Below are 17,258 nucleotides of genomic sequence, written 5' to 3'. Positions count from 1 at the left end.
TTTGAAAATCAAGATTCAAAACAAGGGGTTAAAGTCACAAGAGACCTTGTATTTATCCATTAAATCAACTTGAAATGGACTAACAATTTCAAAGGAAAGTTGTAAGTTCTTAAAAGAACATATTTTATTTAAACCAGAAAATTTAGCTTTATGCGATGCTACATAAAAAATCATATCTTGAGTTCCGTAAGTTCAAAGATCGTAAAATTTATACCTCTAGAAACTAGACTTAAAGGGCTACATTTTTTCAGAAGACACATTTGTAAGACTATCCAAAAATTAGTCAAATTTCAATCTTAATTTGCTGCTTCATCAGGTAGAAAAACAGAACAGGTGTGAAATTTCAGTCAACTTTGAAAAATTATAAATATTCATAGTAATTGAGAAAATTTCCAAAATTTGGTGGTTGAAAGTACTCTGAATCTAGTTTCAAACCCAACAAACAGAACTCAATTTGAATTTTTCTACACCAAGATACGACATATTTTCCAAGATAGCTCAGAGTCTCTTGCAGAAAAAATTTTTAGTAATCCTTGACTCAACCTTCTCACTTAAGCTCATGTTTTTTGGTTCAAATCCAACTTGAAATCAACATTTAATGTCTACACAGTTTGTGGAGCAAAATTTTCCCCAAAATTTCTTGAAAAATAAAGGCTAACAACACTCAAAAATTTCGGCCAGCTTGAAGCTTTCATAACAGAATTTTTTCACCATCATATGCAACAAAATCCAACCAAGATTTAAGCTTTCCAAGAAATATACACACAAGCCACAATATCAAGGTTTAAAGCACTAAAATCTATCACAACATTCATCATAAAAGCATAAGAATGAACCTCACGTCCTCTACCTAGCTTGCCATAGAGACACAAGAAATTTTTCCTCAAGTCTTCTACTTAAAATAAGGTTTCAAACAAACCAATCAAAGATTCAACCTTTCAAACTACAAGTCTACTAGAATCTAGTCTACAATTCTTGAAAACAAAAGAGTGAAGTAGATTAATCACTTACCTCTTCAAAGTTTCAAACCCTAACAAGATTAACTCAAGGTGATGGCAAGATCAACCCTTAGGAGCCTCTTTCTCTCAAAATCTTCCAAAAATGCAAGTACATTTGTGGAAGAAAAGTTTGGATCTTCAAAATTTTCAAGAAGGATGAATTTTCTCTCCCTTTCTTCCTCTCTCAAGTTTCGGCCAGCCAAGAAGAAAAATGAGGGTGTTTTGGTTGTTTTTTTGGAGGTAATATACAAGTAACAAGAAGGGTTTGCAAGATCAACTTTGAATAGTGACCAATAGTGTCTCCTACTTAAGATTTCTTACTGTCCACCCTTAACTCCTCTAACCTTCTTTTAACTCCTAAAAATCTTTCTTAACTTTACTAATGTCTCAACTTATAGTCTCCTCGGATTTCGGCCAAATTCACCACTAAGTCACAAAATCAACAATTTTCAAGAATTTAATCGTTCGAAAGTTAAAATAAGCAAGTAAGAGAACCTCTTTTATCAATTAACAAGTAAAATACTTAATGAATGCAATTTTTGCAAAAACATAATTTAAATAGAAACGCAAATAGTTGGGTTGTCAGAAAATATTTTTTTCTGGGTCATCACATTCATGACTATAGTTTTGATAAATATGTATCTTATTATTGCACTTGAAGTGAAATAATAATGATAAGGACAAGAAAATAAGGATCCTAAAACACAAATGTCCTGAAGTACATTTGATCAACCAAAATTATAATAGCATCTTGACATGGCCAATTTCTTCCTAAAGAAAAAATGAATTTTTTTTCTTGAAGAAGAAATGAATGTCAAACATTTGGGATCAAAGGATTATGGTGATGATATTTATCCTATAAGGATTATGGTGATAATGATATGCGTCTCATTAATGGTGCTACTATTCATACTATAATCCCATTTGAAAATAAGAAAGACAAACACTACTCTTTCAAAGAATTTATTGAATTTAAATATCGACCAGAATGGATATCAAATTGAGACACTGAGTGAGATAATAATAAAGATCAAGTGAGATAAATGTTGATTATATCATAATAACTATTCGAGAGTCTGACGGCCCCACCTCCTCTTAGGGCGTATCCCAGGGTTTGGCGGGTCACCTGTCTAACTCTCGCCAGGATTCACTCACTCACATCAAATAAAATAGGGTGCAACCTCAATAATAAACGAAATAACAGCTCCCAAGTTTGGAATATATAAATACATTCATTTCTATCTCAACCATCCATACAACCCAAATACATCAAAAGATTGGAATTCTAAATATATTTAACCCTAATTGAGCTACTCGAGCGAGTACAATTACAAAATTTAAAAACTAGACTGTAGACACCAAATTTTTGATTTTTTAACTTTAGTTTTTTAATTAATTTAATTTTAGCTTATTTGTTTCAATTTTAGGGTTTTTTAATTTTATTTTATTTTGTTCTGAGTTATTTTATTTTATCTTTTTTTTATTTTTTTTTTTATTTTTTGTCTTCATACTAAATGTCAGAAAAACAAAAGAAAAAAGGAAAAAAAGAAAAAAGAGTGAAGATGACAAGTGGGGAGACATGCATTAGGACAAGTGTCCCTTTTATGTTTTGAACAACTAAGCACTTAAGGGGTGAGGTGTTAGGGACACTTGGGGAAGTTTAAGGAATTTTGGGGAAAGAAAAAAAGAAAAAAGAGGGAGAGACCAAGGAAGGGCCGGAAAAAAGGAAAAACGAACAAGAAAAGGGAAATGGGGGGCTTCAGCTTCAAGGATCCGGGAAAAAAAATTTTCCAATCACCACTGCCAAAATTTCCCACCACCTCAATCGGCTGCCGGCTGCCGGCTGCCACCACTCTCTTTCCACCCTCCGTCCTCAAATTCCCCCCAATTTCCCCAAACGACCCCTACACAAAAACCCCTCATTTTTCCCATTCTGCTCTTCCCCACTTCCAATACAAGCCTTTTTCTGCCAACGCCTCCACCACAGCCCTTCCCCTTTACCGCCGACACTGTCCGCGCCAAGCCCAAAGAACTCATCCTCAGCAACCTTTCTGTTCTCGGCAAAAAAAGGAAAAACCAGTGACCAGGAAAAAAAGCAAAGGAGGAAAAGATGAAATCCCCCACCTTTGCCTGCAAGAGCATGTCAATCGGCTTCAGCTGTGGGGATGGCGGCGGAGAAGAGCAGAGGAGCAGGGCTGTGAAAAGCTTCAGAGCAAAGGAAAAACCAAGCATCGTCTATCGGCAAGGAGTTGCTGTTGCCGCTGCTGCCACCGGAATTTGTCACCGCCACCACCGGAATCTGCCGTCATCCACGAATCTTCACCGCAAGAAGCTGCTATAAGTTGCTCTTTTCCTTACATTTTCTTTTTCACAACATGTCTGTCGTGGGCTGCTATGGCAGAATTTTTATGTCGATTGTTCATAATTTTGAGAACATACGTGCTTTGTACATTGAGTGAGCTGAATGTTTTGATTTTTGATAATTTTTGGGGCTGATTGTTACCTTGATTGAGCACAGATTTGCTGATTTTTTTTACGCTCATGTATTGTTTGATAAAATGCCTAACCGAAAGTCCCACTTGAAAATGATTTTTGCTTGCGTTGTGCGTGTGAGGAGGACGAACAGTCAGGAGGTTTCATGCTTGTCGAAATAGTTAATTTCATAAACATAGGTTGGGAAATTTTCAGAGCACATCTGCCATGCATTTGTTCAGTGGAAGTTTCATGTTGTTTGTTCATAATTTTAGATTATATGTGCCTTATGTGTTAATTTGGACTGAAAGCTCTTGCTTATTGAACAATTTTGGGGCCGATTAACTTCAATTGGAGCAAAAATCTGATGAGATTCTAATGCCCCAACCTGTTTGAGGAGCGCCCAACTGAAAGTTCCCTTTGAATGATGTTTTGCTTGTATTGATATGCGAGGAAGACGAACTGGATCGGAGAAATATTTATGACTTTTCAATTTGACCCCTAACCTTTGGTGAAATCACATTAAAGTCTGTGTAACTTCTAGATTTTGTTCAATTAAGTCATGATTTAAACATAAATAGACCCCGAGACTTTACTTTTCTTTAATTTCGACCCCAAAGTCTTCATGATTCCTCCAATTAAGTCCCTATTTTGTTGTGATTGAACCCCAAGTTCCCCCCTTATTCTGATATGGCCCAAAATCTGGAAAAATTGAACTAATTTTGCCTTTTTAAGTTTAATCCTCTGTTTGCATATTTTATGTGACTTTTTGGATAGATTGATTCTTGATTTTAGGTCATAATTGTGGCTTAATAATTTTAGTTGATTTGTTAATCTTGTTGGGTTTAGTGGTATGGTTTAGAGTTTGGGTAATAATACTTTGTTGGGTTTGGCTAATGGGTTGTTGGGTTTTTGGCTTGGGTTAGAGAGTCAAAGTCCATCAGTTTTGTTGGCTAAATTTGGGCCGAAGTAATAAAATGGCCCATTCCTTTTTGTTTTGGATTTCCATTGGGTTGGGCAAGGTTTTTTGACCCAAACCAAATAAGAAAAGAGCCCAGTGGTCTGTTAAGTCAAGAAGCCTGATGACAGAATTTCATTCTAGTCCCCTAACTTTCAAGTATTTCCACTAAAGCCCTAAGATATTTTTATCTTCTTTCAATTGGGTCCCTAATTTAATTGCAAATAGGTCCCTAACCTTTATTTTTCTTTAATTTTGACCCCAAAGCTTCGTTAATTTTTGCAATCAAGTCCTTTCTTCTTTTGACTTCTTAAATGTGGGTTGTCTACATGATTTAATTGATTCAATTTCATGTTTATTTTAATCTTTTGTGATTATTTATTAATTAAAGCGATGCCTTGACCTTTTCTTTGTATTTTGGAGGGGTAAATAAGTGATTTCATTTCATTAGGGTCCCAACTCAAGGGAGGTACACCCTATCCCATATTTCTTACTTTATTTGACTCTACGTGCCCTATGTGACTTTACATGTTTGATTGTATGCCTCTTGAATGTTTTTTATTCATTTCATTTATTTATTTATTTGCTTTATTGGCTTTGTACATTTATTTTAGTTCAATTTGATTATTTGAAAGGCAATGAAATGCCACAATTGTAATAGTTAGGTATTTATTTTAATTATTTATTTATTTTTATTTTTCCCCTTTAGATTGTAGTAGGGCTCCCCGAATGTAATAGTTAGGGTTTTATTCGCTCTATTTGTTTTGTGTGATTTACATGCCTACGTGCTATGTGTTACCACTTTCTTAGGGCTTTGCATCTAGATAAGCATGCTTATGTGCTACGTGCTATGTGAAACTATGTGCCTTGCATGTCTATTCGCTTTTATTATTATATCTGCGTATGTGGATGAATGCACGTCACCGTGGGTAGTCCAATGTTAGTCATGTCCTTTCCCCCCAAACTCTCGCAAGTCCAATGCTTGTGAGAGAAACGCTAGTGAAGGGTTAGTTCAATGCTAGACCCAATAGGGCCGTCTCCCTTCTTGCTAGTACATTACATATTTGTATGCCCTCATTACATTTCATGCACTTTTTCCTTTAGTATTTTCACATTTTTGCATGCTCCCCTAACCTTGCCCTCACACATATAGGACCTTGCATTTCATTATAGCTATTAAGATCATTTGCTTGATTAGGTTAGGGAGTCACCCTTCTGGTAAGGGAAACGAGCGAGTATGGCTACACATAACCTTAGCATGCTAGTTTTTCCTTCTAACCAAAAGGGAAATTGAAAGTCACGATTTAGGGTTCCCCCGTACCCGTCTTGCTTGCATTCCTCTAGGTTTATGCATTTCATTTATCCACTATCACTTTGCACTCTCACTTCATATTTTATCCCTTTTTTCACATTTTCACTTCACACAACTCTTATTTTGCACATTTTCACTCTACCACTTGCACTTTATATACTACCACTGAGCACAACACTATCACTTTACATACCTCACCTTGCACACCCATTTGCACACTCCCACTTACACACTATTATCTTTTACTACCTTTTTCACTTCACACAAGCTCATGTTTTCACATTGCATGCATTCATTCCATTCATTCTTATGTCATTAGCATTATTCGTGACCTCTTGGAGGGCTCATCCTTGGCTATTGCAACTAATGTGACTTAGTCCAATTAAACTTCTAAGAGATATTTGTCCCACTCGATTCATCATTAGATTTAGGTTTGCATTCATATTAGATACATTCAAATGCAATACATCTTTTGGTTAGAAATTAAGGAAATTATGACTAAATCATGCAACTAGCTTAGGCTAGGGTAAAATGGTGCCTTAGACTTTGTCTTTGCCTTCCCTTTTATCAACCGCGACCCCCGAACTCGTCTCTCTGATTTTCGTAGGTTAGGAGTCATCTAAAAAGGTTTTCACTTCATTTTTTCAAAACTACTTTTTGGGTGATTTGGTACACCCCAACTCAATACCAAGTGGCGACTCATGTTTTTTTTCATTTAAAAACCTTTTTAGATTATTACTTTGGTCAAACTGTCGCATTTAAAAGTCCCATGGTCTTTTCTTTTATTTATCACATTCACACACACGTCACGCACACTACACATTGTGATTTCAAAACGACCTTCTTTTCAATTTTCCAAAAACTGGGGCGCGACAGATTGGCGAGTCCACTGGGGAACTTCCTAAGTGGGTCCGAGCACTTGATTTAGTTATTCTTTTCCTTTTCTACTCTTTTTCATGTATCGCATTTGGATGTTAGGGTTGCATTTTTTCTTTTTAGGATTTTTGCATTTCACGTGTACCAAATCACTCCCTCACTTATTTGTGTACGATTGATTTGATGGATGGATGGTTTATTTATATGATGTGATCTCACGCCTTGCATTGCATTTGGGTGGGGGATATTACCCTAGAGCCTCGCGTTGGGTCTCAAATCCCTCCCCTCCAAAAGAAGCACTTCATACGTGCATGTATAGTTTATTTACCCTATTTTTTCTTTCTTTATCGTGGGCGCTATCCCACATCTCCCTGTTGGATTAGGATCGATTTCCTTAGGTAAGCGGATGGTGTGCACTGCGCCCATAGCGATGCCTAAGGGATCACTCAAGCCACCGACCGAAGGCACTGGGAGTGATGACCCTTCGCCTTTAGGTCTGAAGGTTTGGGAGCCGATGCCTTATCGAATCTAGATGCATTAGTGAGCCAAATCTCATGCATCCATATTAGAATTGCCTTAGGGTAGAGTCGACCTTACCCTAAATTAGGAACACTATTCATGAGGGGAGGGATCCAACCCCTCTATTCCTTTTATTGCTTTATCTCTTTGTATTGCTTCGCTACAGTGTTATGTGTATTTATCTGATTGAACTAACCTTTCTTGGGTTTTGTCTCCATTGCATTCATAAGCCCTAGAAAATAAGAGTCCTGGCATGGTACTCTTTAAGAGCCTACCCTATTTGATGTGACACGTTTAAATTCAATGTTTCGCATTTTCAGCATAAATACATTTCATTTTAGGCTCACCCCGGCATACAAAAAGGGGTTCCTCTAGGTCACGTTTCATTTGTGTATTGCATGTTTACTCGCTTTGATAAAATGATATCATGCATCCACCTTAGAAGGGAATGCCATTTACGGGATCCCGTGCTAGGAATAAACCGCCCTGTGTCTCGGATATATAATCCAATGAGAATTGCACGTTTATATTTCCTGTACTGTCCGAAGGGGTAGTGCACGAAATAAGATAGGATTCGATCATTTTCATACAGCAATCTTTGGAATATGAGCGTCTAATAATCACTTTTTGGCCATTTTATCAAAATTGGTAAAAATCCCTTGCGTAAAGGGCATTAATTTGAAGAAATTCACAAATAATTCCTCACTATTGAGACGATAAATAAATTGATGCCAAAATTTGATTTTAGAAGGCTCATAGACTAATGCATCACAATAAATTTTTGAAACTACCAGTGGATAGATTGATTTTTAAATAAGCTGTCAATTCCATTCAATCCATTGGACCATTTTATTCATCAATTTCATCCAGTCCAGTTTATCAATTTGTTCATCTTTAGGGCAACCTAGTTGATTTTGAATTCATTTGACTAGTTTACCCATTTTAGGGCAATTTAGTCGATTTTGAACAGATCACCAATTTCATTCAATTCATTTGAGTAGTTTACCCATTTTTAGGGCAATCTTATCGATTTTGAATAAATCATCAATTTCGTCCGATCCATTTGATCAGTTTACCTATTTTTTAGGGCAATTCGGTCGATTTTGAATAAATCATCATTTCACTCAATCTGTTTGATCAATTGATTTCATTCAATTCATTTGATTAGTTTAATTCATTTTTAGGGTTTTCCATTCAATTTTGAATAAATAATCAAATTTCATTCAATGCATTTGACCATTTTACCCTTTTTAAGGTAATCTAGTCAATTTTGAATAAATCATCAATTTCATCCTATCCTTTTGACCCGCTTATTCCTTTTTAGGGTTTAAGTATAAAGTTCACTGAATAAATTAGTCGGGACATTGCAATTCTTTCAAGAACAGGCTCTTTTGCACATCATGTGTTAATCAAAGTAAGCAATCCATTCGGGATTTGTCCTCATTTTTAGGACAAATGTCTTTTCTCACTCCAATTGGCCAAATTTTTCAAATCATTTTTCACTCAATCAGTTGATCGGATTCAACAGGTATTGTATGGTGTCTACCCTAGAGGATTGCATTTTCATGCTAGGCTTACCCTTGGCACAAAAAGGGTTCCCCCATAGGACATGCATACCGATTTTATAGTCTTACTTACTAATTCAGGGTATTTTTTTTTTGTTTTTCCCCCTCCCCTGCATTCATAAAAATGCTTTAATAAGGTGAAAATATTTTTTCTATGTCTGATAAAATTTGAAAATTACAAGTATTACTTGATTCTTGGGCAGGCCTTGCAATGAAAACATGAAGGATCAATCTGGAAGCATTAGGCTAAAGTCCCTAAGAGATTTTATAATTGTTTTTCAAAGAAAATTCTGTACATTTGACTTGTTAATGCATTTTTGTCCCAAAGAAAAGGAGACAAAAATTGTATATATGTGGAGCTCTTTAGAAGTTTTCTCTTCTCATTTGTATTATAATTAAACGAGAAATTTTGTTTCAAACTTTTTCAGCAATGAAGTTTTTGGACAATTATTGTTTTGTATATTCATGTACATTTCATTCTTTATTTTTGCTCATTGGAGATTTCATGATGAATTTTAGGAAAATAAGACCAAATTGAGATTTTTTCAACATCTAGCCTGAAAATTCACAAGTGTCTGCTTTCTAAAATCTTTACGTACACTAGATTGGTGATCCGAGTTATCCAATAAGAGTGCTCAAAATTAAAAGAGATCACTCAAAAGATCCAATGAGATACCTTTTCTCCTTCACTATACAATTCATATTTTGCCCACTTCTATTGACCCCAAAATAAAATCAGTCGCATTGATTGATAAATTGTAAATTGGGGCAACCTTTGCTTGGAAAAATGTCCACGGTGTCTAATTAGATTCAATCCACATCTCAGTGAAAGAAAAAATGTGCATTATTCTTGTTTGTTTTGAAAATTTGGAATGATACTTCAAGCGTTCGTTTCTCTATCTATACAGATTTTATCATTTGATCTCCCATTTGAGCCTTTAAAAGAATAATTTCGTTTCAAATAAGAGCCTTAAAGATCATTACCCTATATTGAAAAATTTTCAAATATCAAAAGAGAGTGGATTTTCAATGGCCATTTCGTTACTTTGGTTGTCATGAGGTGTAAGAATGATATTTTGGCCATCATTTCTACAATCTAAATACCATTTATCCCTTGTATCCTCATTTGAGCTAAAATGGGTGGTTCTTTTCAAAAACACTTACGATCGCACCCCATATTGGGGAAGGAGATTGGAGAATTTTTCAAAGGGAGAAAAAGCAAAAATGCTAAAATTAAAAGAAAAGAGGGAATCATAAATTGGAGAAATTTGATTCTACCTGGGCTTCAATTTTGAAAAAAAAGAAAAGAAAAGAGAGAAAGAGAAAAGAAGAAGGAAGAGTGTCCGGCAAATCACCTATGTTTCACAGATATGGATGAACGGGAGTCATTCTCAGTTAATCAATTCAGGTACATGCAAGAAATTTCGCATTTTGAAAGTTTTTTTTCAGAGTTAATGTAAGGAACGGAACGAAAAGTCAGGCCCTCTTCTTTTTCAGTTAAACATTCTATCCCTAGTTATCCCTTTTGAGCTTTCAGAATAAGTTACTTCGTTTGGCAACCCCTGAGGATCGCAAACCCCACACTGGGGCATGTTTGAGTTAAAAAAGAAAAAGTCTAAAGAAGTGAAAAGTGATAAAGTAACAAAATCAAAAAGAAAGGAGAACCTCAGTTCAAAAATAGATTGGGGCAAATTTGAAAAATTTCAAAGGAATGGTGGAAGGCTGAAAGAAAAATCAATCAAAAAAAAAAGAAGAAAAAAAGAGCATCAATTGAGAATAAACTGGGGCAAGTTCTGATTTGACCCTAAAAGAGGGTTAATACAATAATGCGATCTCTGATCATTTAAACCACTTTTGAAATCCGCTTTCAAACCTTAACTTTTCTAAGCACCCCACCTGACCCCATTACAAAAGCCGAAAGTCCTGACTTCTGTTCTTTGCAATATCTCTGTCAAAAAATTTTCTAATTGGCAAGTGATGCTCGTATACTGATGCAAGGAAATTTTAGATATATTTCTGAATTGATTAGGTGTGAGGTTGACACTACTCATCATGTGAAAACCCGCAAGGACACATTTGAAAAGAAAAAGCAAAATAAATGCAAATGAAAAAAAAAGAGAAATGAAAAAATTCGATGCTGAAAGTCCCTGTTGAGAGATAATAAGAGTCGGGCAATTTTTGGAAAGAAATGCGATTTTCGGTGCAATGTTCTTGAGAATATTATTTCTTTAACTATCGCTTTCAAACCACATTACAAGCTCATAAAATCCATCGTTGACTTATCTTTCATGACAATCCAAAGTGAGGATTATGCTCATAAGGAACCCATCAATCACTCATGATCATAAGGCCGTAACCAGTTTTTACATGTTTAGCTATCGTTTCTGCCAATATGTTGCAAGTTTAAAACTTGTATGTTGACTAAGTTTTCTTGAGAAATAAGGGTGACAAACTATTTGCTTTCACTAAGATGTGATGTTGAATAGGTTACATACCATTGGGGCACAAGAATAAAACAGATCCTAACCTCCCATTTTTCTTAGCCACCTCAAAATCAGAAATAAGATCACTTGATTGGTCCTGAAAGATGAGTTAACAAGAAGTGGTGACCCATTACTCTAAGCATCGATACTAAGGTGAGGAAGAAATCTCCTGTAATTTGGTATTATTTCGAGAGATTCATCATGAATTTTTTTGTTAGGAAACATAGTTTCTTACTTTGTTCAAACAAATGGAAAGTCATTCAAACAAAATTTTTGCAATTAAATGGGCCCATACTAGGGCAAATTTTTATTCATGAGATTTCACAAAATAAGCCCCCACTGGAGCAAAATTTTTTAATACATTTGAGGATCATGCTGCTCTTTTCATGAATAATAGTTGCATCAATTTTAAAATAAATTTAAGTGCATGTTGTACTTGAATAAGCCCCATGTGCAGGTATTCATGGTTGAAAATAATGAAGAAAAATCCAGTGATGTGGAAGGCCGATACTGAAAAGAGAAGCAATAAGAAAAAGGAAAAGGGTTCGACACTGGGGCAAATTATTTTGAAAAGATTTTCAAAAAAAAAAAATCAAAACCAATTTCTTGTTTCTTGAAAAATCAAATTTAATTCTTGTTGGCGATGTCTCAGCGTACGCCGCGCACCCTTCTATCCCCCTTGACAATCACATTTAATTTCTTGACTAATGTTATGGCAGGATTGGGCCTTATCCCACTGACCAAAAAGTCACGTTGGGCTTGGACTTTATGCCCCCAACATCACGTTGGACCTGGATTTCGTGTAGCCAATATCACAAAAAATTTAGTTGGGCCTGGATTTAGTGCCGCCAACATCACAAAAATCACGTTGGGCCTGGACTTCGTGCCGCCAACATCCCGTTGGGCCTGGATTTCGTACCGCCAACATCACAAAAGTCATCGTTGGTCTGGACTTTATGCCGCCAACATCACGTTGGGTCTGGATTTCGTGCCGCCAACATCACAAAGATCCCGTTGGACCTGGATTTCGTACCGCCAACATCACAAAAATCACGTTGGGTCTGGACTTTGTGCCGCCAACATCCCGTTGGATCTGGATTTCATACCGCCAACATCAGAAAGATCACGTTGGGCCTGGACTTTGTGCCTCCAACATCCCGTTGGGCATGGATTTCGTGCCGTCAACATCATAAAGATCACGTTGGGCCTGAACTTTGTGCCGCCGACATCCCGTTGGGTTTGAATTTTGTGCAACCAAAACAGATTCGGATATTATCCCACTGACCAATTCTCACGGCAGGGTTGGGTTTAATTCCACTAACCAATTATCATGACAGGCTTGGGTGTTATCCCACTGGTCGATTATCATGGCAAGTTCGGATTTAATCCCACTGACCAATTCATCATACTGGGGCAAATTATTTTTGGAAAGTATCTCAAAAGTCAAAAAATCAAAAAAATCAAAAAAAAATCAAAAAAAATAAAAAAAAGCAAAAAAAATAAAAAAAATTCAAAATCAAAAAGCAAATCAAGTTTTATCACGGCAGGCTCGGATTTGATCGCACTGACCGTTTGTCAAGTCATTTCATTTGCACTGCCACTAGTCGTGGGTCAGTCCCACTGGTGAGCATTTCCATTTACACTGCCACTAGCTTTGGGTCAGTCCCACTAGTGTGCATCCCGATTTTAAATTTCCTGTTCGGGTCAGTCCCGATTTTAAATTTTCTGTCTCGGGTCAATCCCGGTTTTAAATTTCTGTCTCGGGTGAGTCTCGATTTCAAATTTCCTGTTCGGGTCAGTCCCGATTTTAAATTCCTGTCTCGAGTCAGTCCCGATTAAATTTCCTGTCTCGGGTCAGTCCCGATTTCAAATTTTCTGTCTCGGATCAGTCCCGATTTCAAATTTCCTGTTCGGGACAGTCCCGATTTCAAATTCCTGTCTTGGGTCAGTCCCGATTAAATTTCCTGTCTCGGGTCAGTCCCGATTTTAAATTTCCTGTCTCGGGTCAGTCCCGATTTTAAATTCCTGTCTCAGGTCAGTCCCGATTTTAAATTTTCTGTCTCGGGTCAGTCCCGATTTCAAATTTCCTGTTCGGGTCAGTCCCGATTTTTAATTTCTGTCTCGGGTCAATCCCGATTTTTAATTTCCTGTCTCGGGTCAGTCCCGATTTTAAATTTCCTATTTCGGGTCAGTCCCGATTTTAAATTTCACGTTTGGGTCAGTCCCATTTTAAATTTCTGGTTTGGGTCAGTCCCGTTTTAAATTTCTTGTTTGGGTCAGTCCCATTTTAAAATTTTGTTAAAGGGGTCAGTCCTCAGTCGTTCGAGTAGTTTGCAGCCGAATAACACAAGTGAGTATTTGGTGTCTACTTCTTTGTCTCAAGTTTTTCCAAAATTCAGATAAAGAGGGGCAAACTCTAGACACAAAATTTTTGATTTTTTGACTTTAGTTTTTTAATTAATTTAATTTTAGCTTATTTGTTTCAATTTTAGGGTTTTTAATTTAATTTTATTTTGTTCTGAGTTATTTCATTTTATTTTATTTTATTTTTTGTCTTCATACTAAATGTCAGAAAAACAAAAGAAAAAAGGAAAAAAAGAAAAAAGAGTGAAGATGACAAGTGGGGAGGCATGCATTAGGGCAAGTGTCCCTTTTATGTTTTGAACAACTAAGCACTTAAGGGGTGAGGTGTTAGGGACACTTGGGGAAGTTTAAGGAATTTTGGGGAAAGAAAAAAGGAAAAAAGAGGGAGAGACCAAGGAAGGGCCGGAAAAAAGGAAAACGAACAAGAAAAGGGAAATGGGGGGCTTCAGCTTCAAGGATCCGGGAAAAAAATTTTTCCAATCACCACTGCCAAAATTTCCCACCACCTCAACCGGCTGCTGGCTGCCACCACTCTCTTTCCACCCTCCGTCCTCAAATTCCCCCCAATTTCCCCAAACGACCCCAACACAAAAACCCCTCATTTTTCCCATTCTGCTCTTCCCCACTTCCAATACAAGCCTTTTTTCTGCAAATGCCTCCACCACAGCCCTTCCTCTTTACCGCCGACACTGTCCACGCCAAGCCCAAAGAACTCATCCTCAGCAACCTTTCTGTTCTCGGCAAAAAAAAGGAAAAACCAGCGACCAGGAAAAAAAAGTGAAGGAGAAAAAGCTGAAATCACCCACCTTTGCCTGCAAGAGCACGTCAATCGGCTTCAGCTGTGGGGACGGCGGTGGAGAAGAGCAGAGGAGCAGGGCTGTGAAAAGCTTCAGAGCAAAGGAAAAAGTAAGCATCGTCTATCGGCAAGGAGTTGCTGTTGCCGCTGCTGCCACCGGAATTTGCCACTGCCACCACCGGAATCTGCCGTCATCCACGAATCTTCACGGCAAGAAGCCGCTGTAAGTTGCTCTTTTCCTTACATTTTCTTTTTCACAACATGTCTGTCGTGGGCTACTATGGCAGAATTTTTATGTCGATTGTTCATAATTTTGAGAACATACGTGCTTTGTACATTGAGGGAGCTGAATGTTTTGATTTTTGATAATTTTTGGGGCTGATTGTTACCTTGATTGAGCACAGATTTGCTGATTTTTTTTACGCTCATGTATTGTTTGATAAAATGCCTAACCGAAAGTCCCGCTTGAAAATGATTTTTGCTTGCGTTGTGCGTGTGAGGAGGACGAACAGTCAGAAGGTTTCATGCTTGTCGAAATAGTTAATTTCATAAACATAGGTTGGGAAATTTTCAGAGCACATCTGCCATGCGTTTGTTCAGTGGAAGTTTCATGTTGTTTGTTCATAATTTTAGATTATATGTGCCTTATGTGTTAATTTGGACTGAAAACTCTTGCTTATTGAACAATTTTGGGGCCGATTAACTTCAATTGGAGCAAAATCTGATGAGATTCTAATGCCCCAACCTGTTTGAGGAGTGCCCAACTGAAAGTTCCCTTTGAATGATGTTTTGCTTGTATTGATATGCGAGGAAGACGAACTGGATCGGAGAAATATTTATGACTTTTCAATTTGACCCCTAACCTTTGGTGAAATCACATTAAAGCCTGCGTAACTTCTAGATTTTGTTCAATTAAGTCATGATTTAAACATAAATAGACCCCGAGACTTTATTTTTCTTTAATTTCGATCCCAAAGTCTTCATGATTCCTCCAATTAAGTCCCTATTTTGTTGTGATTGAACCCCAAGTTCCCCCCTTATTCTGATATGGCCCAAAATCTGGAAAAATTGAACTAATTTTGCCTTTTTAAGTTTAATCCTCAGTTTGCATATTTTATGTGACTTTTTGGATAGATTAATTCTTGATTTTAGGTCATAATTGTGGCTTAATAATTTTAGTTGATTTGTTTATCTTGTTGGGTTTAGTGGTATGGTTTAGAGTTTGGGTAATAATACTTTGTTGGGTTTGGCTAATGGGTTGTTGGGTTTTTGGCTTGGGTTAGAGGGTCAAAGTCCATCAGTTTTGTTGGCTAAATTTGGGCCGAAGTAATAAAATGGCCCATTCCTTTTTGTTTTGGATTTCTGTTGGGCTGGGCAAGGTTTTTTGACCCAAACCAAATAAGAAAAGAGCCCAGTGGCCTGTTAAGTCAAGAAGCCTGATGACGGAATTTCATTCCGGTCCCCTTACTTTCGAGTATTTCCACTAAAGCCTAAGATATTTTTATCTTCTTTCAGTTGGGTCCCTAATTTAATTGCAAATAGGTCCCTAAACTTTATTTGTCTTTAATTTTGACCCCAAAGCTTCATTAATTTTTGCAATCAAGTCCTTTCTTCTTTTGACTTCTTAAATGTGGGTTGTCTACATGATTTAATTGATTCAATTTCATGTTTATTTTAATCTTTTGTAATTATTTATTAGTTAAAGCGATGCCTTGACCTTTTCTTTGTATTTTGGAGGGTAAATAAGTGATTTTACTTCATTAGGGCCCCAACTCAAGGGAGGTACACCCTATCCCTTATTTCTTACTTTATTTGACTCTACGTGCCCTATGTGACTTTACATGTTTGATTATATGCCTCTTGAATGTTTTTTATTCATTTCATTTATTTATTTATTTGCTTTATTGGCTTTGTACATTTATTTTAGTTCAATTTGATTATTTGAAAGGCAATGAAATGCCACAATTGTAATAGTTAGGTATTTATTTTAATTATTTATTATTTATTATTTTTCCCCTTTAGATTGTAGTAGGGCTCTCCGAATGTAATAATTAGGATTTTATTCGCTCTATTTGTTTTGTGTGATTTACATGCTTACGTGCTATGTGTTACCGCTTTCTTAGGGCTTTGCATCTAGATAAGCATGCTTATGTGCTACGTGCTATGTGAAACTATGTGCCTTGCATGTCTATTCGCTTTTATTATTATATCTGCGTATGTGGATGAAAACACGTCACCGTGGCTAGTCCAATGCTAGTCATGGCCTTTCCCCCCAAGCTCTCGCAAGTCCAATGCTTGTGAGAGAAACGCTAGTGAAGGGTTAGTTCAATGCTAGACCCAATAGGCCCGTCTCCCTTCTCGCTAGTACATATTTGTATGCCCTCATTACATTTCATGCACTTTTTCCTTTAGTATTTTCACATTTTTGCATGCTCCCCTAACCTTGCCCTCACACATATAGGACCTTGCATTTCATTCTAGCTATTAAGATCATTTGCTTGATTAGTTTAGGGAGTCACCCTTCTAGTAAGGGAAACGAGCAAGTATGGCTACACATAGCCTTAGCACGCTAGTTTTTCCTTCTAACCAAAAAGGAAATTGAAAGTCACGATTTAGGGTTCCCCCGTACCCGTCTTGCTTGCATTCCTCTAGGGTTTATGCATTTCATTTATCCACTATCACTTTGCACTCTCACTTCATATTTTATCCCTTTTTTCACATTTTCACTTCACACAACTCTTATTTTGCACATTTTCACTCTATCACTTGCACTTTATATACTACCACTGAGCACAACACTATCACTTTACATACCTCACCTTGCACACCCATTTGCACGCTCCCACTTACACACTATTATCTTTTATTACCTTTTTCACTTCACACAAGCTCATGTTTTCACATTGCATGCATTC

The 17,258-nt window shown here is 36.8% G+C and overlaps 1 long non-coding RNA gene across 1 annotated transcript; it reads left to right on the top strand.

Moving 5' to 3' along the window:
• Positions 1-2,567: 2,567 nt before the first annotated feature.
• Positions 2,568-9,160, top strand: LOC140013851 (uncharacterized). Its single transcript, XR_011820677.1, has 2 exons — positions 2,568-4,897; positions 8,904-9,160. It is a non-coding gene; the product is annotated as an uncharacterized lncRNA (long non-coding RNA).
• The last annotated feature ends 8,098 nt before the right edge of the window (positions 9,161-17,258 follow it).

This window comes from Coffea arabica, chromosome 8c (assembly GCF_036785885.1).
Source record: "Coffea arabica cultivar ET-39 chromosome 8c, Coffea Arabica ET-39 HiFi, whole genome shotgun sequence".
NCBI lineage: Eukaryota > Viridiplantae > Streptophyta > Magnoliopsida > Gentianales > Rubiaceae > Coffea > Coffea arabica.
The sequence above is the reverse complement of the archived record's forward strand: the minus strand, read 5'-3'. Positions and strand labels throughout refer to the sequence as shown.